We start from the raw sequence: 5,317 nt of genomic DNA on the forward strand, positions 1-5,317 counted from the left end.
TAGGCGGCAAACAAACATGTCTCTAGTCTCAAATGGTTCAGTGAGTGTGGTGAGCAGAAAAGCTGACCTCCCTTCTCTTCTTCCCCTCGCTCTTCGAGGCTCCAGGTTTCTGCTTTCCAGAGAGAGAGACAGAGAGAGAGAGAGAGAGAGAGACAGAGAAAGAGAGGGGAGGGAGGGAGGGAGGGAGGGAGAGAGAGAGGGGGAGGCAGGGAGGGAGGGAGGGAGAGATAACGGTGCTGGAGAGGTGGCCCATCGGTGAACAGCACTCTCTGTGCAAGCATGAGGGACTGAGGAGGCCTGAGAGACCCCTCAAGTTCAATCTCTGGGACCCATATAAATAGCTGGGCGTGGCCTCGGCATCTGTAACCTCAGTCCCACAGGGGAGTAGACACCCCGGAGATTTGCAAGCTCTGGGATCCATAAAAGATTCCTGCTCAAATAATAACAGGTAAGAGCGATGGTGGGAGATGTTCCACTGCACGTGAGCTCACAGGGTGTGCAAGGGCACATACACGCACATGCACCACATACACTGCATTAAACACACAAGCTAAAACAGAGGGGAAGGGATGGAGCAGACTTTGGGGGTGGGTGTGGAATGTTCAAGAACAATAAGAGGGGTTGGGGATGTAACTCAGTGACAGGGGATTTGCTTCACAGGCACAAAGCCCTGGGTTCCAACCCTACAATGGGAAGCCAGCAATCAGGCCCAGGAACACACCCGGAAGAGTACTGATTTGGAATCTACCTTGTGTTCTAAATTGATTTTCAGGGACAATCTGAATCCTCCCATTCAATCCTGTTTATTTATTTATTGGAATGGATCAGGACCAAGACCATTCAGTGTTAACAGGTTTTCCAGAAAGACAAAAGCTGGTAGTTGAGCATACGGTCTTCTTTAGGGTGTTCATGGTGAAAGTATATCCCACTGAAGTGATCTTGAGAGCAACAAGCCCAGTGGTACTGCTTCCCCCTCATTATTATGAATCAGCCAAGCCCAAGACTCAATTATTTTTTTTAAAGTCACCAAACTGGTGAGCATTATCCAATACGTCCTGACAGTCCCTGCAGCATTTTCCTGTGAACAGTGGAGCCTTATGTCACTATGGGATTTTTTTTCATTGTAATAGATGCTTTGTAAATGTGGCCTGAACTGTTTTGGTCTCATGAGCTGTGCTCTTATGAGCGGAAGGAATGACAATTAGAAAAGAATAAGAAAGAACGTTGGCAAGTACAGCAGCTAGAACATTCCTGCTTCCGGTATATTAGGGCTCAAACCTGCCAAGTGGATATCTACAAGGTGGAGGCCTGAGGTCAAGGGGCATGGCCTCAGGGAGATGTCTGATATGTCTGAGCCATAGTCCTTAGCTGGAGAAGAAAGTTCTTTACTGTGGTGGAACCAGGCCAGAAAGTTGGAACTCCACGGGAGCAGGAGAAGGTGAGCTTCTGAGCTTATGCCGGGGCCCATGTGTGTCCTCAGCTCCAATATCCTTCAGGCTTCCAGTGCCCATGTATGGAAGGAATGCACTGAAAGAATGACGAGGTACCTGGAAGGACAGATGTCCACTGTGTTACAGGAGGCATCTGGGATGCCTGGGCTCTTTTGTGTTGGGTGAACTGGGGGAATTCTTTAAAGACATAGGGTAATAGAGCCACGGCTATTAAGTGACAAGTCTCATTTAGTTTCCCTGTCTGGAAAAACCGCCCATTGGTAATTCTAGAGATGAACAGTCATTCTCATGATTATTGGTCACTCACCTTGACTGAATTTCCAGAGTAAACTTCTGGAAAAGTAAGGGGCTTGAAGGAGGGAACCTCCCCAGCCCCCTGCAAAACCCTGTCTTAAGCTATAAGAGCTGTGGGGCCCAGATGGCCAGAGACACAGCATATGCTAAAGGTATGATTGAAATTCTTCATCTGTTGAGCACACACAAATTCTAGACACTATACCCAGCCCAGACCCAGACAAAGGACCTGCTTAGAGCTTATGATCTAAATTCCTTGTGGAAATTCTGCCTTTAAGACACTTAAGGCACCTCATTTAGTCTCATTTCCACTTCAAGTCATGTCGTTCCTTCCTGAGAACCCACCACATTTTACATTTGTAGCTGGCCTTCCTTCTGTTTTTTCTACTTCTGTGCCAATTTAAAGGGCAGGGAGAACCACATTAGTTCTAAAATAAAACAAAAATAGCAAAATGAAGCTTGGTTTAAAGTTTTTTAAAGAAAGAAACCACAGAAGGGATTTTTCTTTCCCTTCCATATTTTTCAGATTTTCCTAGAACCACCTTTATTTCCTCAGAGCCCAGACATAGAAAGGGAGTGGGCCTCTCCAGATGCCCTTCCAAGCTAAAGCAAGAAGCCTCCGGCTTATTCTCTCCCACTTTTAGGTTTTATTTTTCTTCTGTACACATTGAATCCCAAGGGGGCTCAGAAAGCTCGCCAAGCCCCCAATTCCATATGGCACAGGAACTCGTAGCATAGATGTGGAGTTATATTCTACATCCTGAGTTCAGTTGTGTCAGTCCGTGCATCTCTGGGAACACAGCTTTAAAGGCCGATACTCTTGTGTGAAATCGCAGCTTCACCACTTACCGTTTTCTGGACTTTATCCCATCAAATAAGAATAATGATGCATGCGGTTCGCAGCTGCAGCGAGGACCAATGAGTCAGGATCTAAAAGGGGTTCTGTGCAAAAGAAGCACCCAATAGGCGGTGGCTATTATGAAAATAGATCATTTCATCTGTCCGCGCTTTCCTTAGTCACCACCACCCCCATTTTGGAAAGGGGAAAACATTCCTTATCTATTTCAAGGGGATGATTTATCTCCATATTTTAAATCACCTACGGGCCCATCCAAAAGGGGAGTCAACACCGAGTTGAATCTGCAAACACCTTGGCCTTTTAATGGAATGGGAAATATTTTCTTGCCTCTTAGCAGGAGGCGACCGGACCGGCTGTACCAGGTCTTGGGAAGCCTTAAAAGCAGATGGTGGGGTGGCCTTTGCGCAGAAGATGGGGAAGGGCAGTCAGTCAAAGCAGGTTTAGGACAGAGCCCAAGAGGTGCCAGCCCCGAGGAGGAATGAAAGCTCTGGCTTCAGAATTGCTAGTCCGGAAGTCTGGAGGGGGTGGGGGGTGCGGGTTGCTGGATCCGACGACCATAGGACTCCAGACGCGTGCGGCAGCGCCCTCTGCCGGCCGCGAGAGGCGACCCTCCCGCCGTTCGCTCGGGGTCTAGCGGGACTCGGGTTGCCTCCCGCTGCCTCCACCTCCCCCACCCTCGCTCCAACCTTTCTTCCGATCCCGAGGCCAGGTCTAGGACTGGATTAGCCGGAGACGCGTCCCTGTCTTACTCCTGCAGGCTGAGCACGAACCCTGCTCGCAAACACTGGATTCACCAAGACAGCCAAGGCTGCGGGAACCTACCCAGCAGGGGTGCGCCCCTGGGGGTCCGGGGTGGGGGTGGGGGTGGGGGTCAAAGCCTGCTGGGTTATTGGAGTTGATCTGGAAGTGGCACCGCCAAGACCGAGGGTTCTGCGGAAAGAGAGAGGAGCCCTCGGTTCGCTTTCTGCCTCATCCACTTTCCAGCTAGGCGACCTTGGGCAAGGTACTTCAATTTCCATGTACCTCGGTGGCTTCATCTTTAAGATGGAGAGCACGATCCCGACCTGAATGTGGTTCGCATGAGGATTACACGGAAACAGACAGAACTGGGGCTCTGGTATCAGCTAGGCTGTGTATCTCGGGGCAAGTTACTTAACCGAGGCCCGGGGTTTTCTGCAAGATTGGGATCATAACGGCACTTACCTCGGAAGGTTGTTGCCTGCAAAGCGCATCACACAGTGCCTGGCACACAGTAAGCGCTCAATAAACGCCGGCTGTTAGTTACGCCTGTCGTCATTATTGTCCATGCGCAGAGCTCTGGCCGCCGGCAGCTTATTCTTAGCCTCTGCCTCGGGGGTCCGGCTCTTTCTTTTCCGGATATTGTCAGAAATCTTTCTAAGCATGTGCTTGCGTCCTTATCGGTCGCCGAAGGACAGCCAGCCTTCCCGAATTTGAAAAATGGAGGTTCCCCTGGAGGAGGAGGGCGGAGGATGCGGCGGCGGCGGCGAGGATGGGAGCTCCGGGAAGCCCGCGCCCCCGCGCCTCCATTAGCGCGCGTCACGGCCGCAGTGACGTCCCGGGTCTCGGGCGGGGGGCGGGAGGGGGCGCGGCCTGCACACGCGGGGTCCGGCGGTGGCGGGGACGTGGCCCCGGGGTGTGTCCCGGCCGTGAGGTGCTGGCGGGGCCTGGGGCTCCTGGTGTCCAGGGCCCGCCCAGCCTGGCGCAGGGCTGACACCCAGAGGCTGCGTGGTCCGTCTCCATCCACCCCACCCTACCCCCCAACCCCTCTCCCGTCACCCCACGGTCGGCGCTGGACCATTTTAACCCGCCCTGGTCACGATCCGCCCGCAGGAGGCGCCTCGGCTCCTCGCTCAGCCCAGCCCAGCGCTGGTGGGGCAGGGCCACTTGCCCGGACCCGCACGCACCTCCGCCTCCACCGGCCGCATCGGGCCCCCATGATTCCCCCATCTCAGTGATGGCGACACCACCCAGCCCATCATCCGATACGCCTCGTAGTCCCTCCTGGATACCTCTCCGAGCCCTGGCCACTCCAGCCTGATTCCAGCTGCCTACACACCTCCCCTCCTCCTCTGATGGGTATTAAACAGATTTCTGTCCAAAAGTCTCCATGTCTGAAACCATGCCTCCGGACTAGCAACCCAGACTGGGGCCCCGGGTTTTCTGTTTTAAGGGCACGCGTGCCCGTCATTTGTTAACATCTTAGTTCCTTTTGCTGGGCTTTGCTGGGACCACACTGTTTAAGGCGCTCAGGGTCGCTCAACCTTATCCCTGAATTTGACACCTCCTTCCCCCCACCACCCCACAATTGGCTTTCTCTTCCTTACTCATTCTCCTGACCTCAAGATGTGAGTCACATCTTCAAGGACGTCCCCTCCCCCCTCTTCTGCTCCCTTGCTAAAGGAAGTGTCTCTGGGCCTTGTGCTGATTTTGTCATTTTAGGAAGAGAGGTCTGACCTTTCAAGATGGCTTATAGCCTGTTTGCCCTGTCTCCAGCTGTAGTCTCTTCCTCCCACAGCTTTGGCCACACAGAGAGTCTCTGTATCCACTCTCCCACTCTGCTGTTCTTTTTTCTTGGCTCTCCTTTCCACCCTTTTTCATCTATTCAATTTCCTTTTCATCCTAAATCAGTATCATTGCCTTGGGAGAACCCTTCCTTGACACACCCACCCCAGTCCATCCTCAACTCAATCAA

The 5,317-nt window shown here is 52.5% G+C and overlaps 1 long non-coding RNA gene across 3 annotated transcripts; it reads right to left on the reverse strand.

The window, feature by feature from the left end:
* Positions 1-787: 787 nt before the first annotated feature.
* LOC123462113 lies at positions 788-4,739 on the reverse strand. Of its 3 annotated transcripts, XR_006638115.1 has the most exons (5): positions 4,635-4,739; positions 3,808-4,074; positions 3,427-3,534; positions 2,595-2,687; positions 788-1,547 (listed from the first exon to the last, which is right to left on the reverse strand). It is a non-coding gene; the product is annotated as an uncharacterized LOC123462113 (long non-coding RNA). The 3 variants fall into 3 exon arrangements; XR_006638112.1 differs by lacking the exon at positions 4,635-4,739 and having other exon boundaries at positions 3,808-4,141; XR_006638114.1 differs by lacking the exons at positions 3,427-3,534; positions 4,635-4,739 and having other exon boundaries at positions 3,808-4,141.
* Positions 4,740-5,317: the final 578 nt, after the last annotated feature.

This window comes from Jaculus jaculus, chromosome 1 (genome assembly GCF_020740685.1).
Source record: "Jaculus jaculus isolate mJacJac1 chromosome 1, mJacJac1.mat.Y.cur, whole genome shotgun sequence".
In the NCBI taxonomy this organism is placed as follows: Eukaryota; Metazoa; Chordata; class Mammalia; order Rodentia; family Dipodidae; genus Jaculus; species Jaculus jaculus.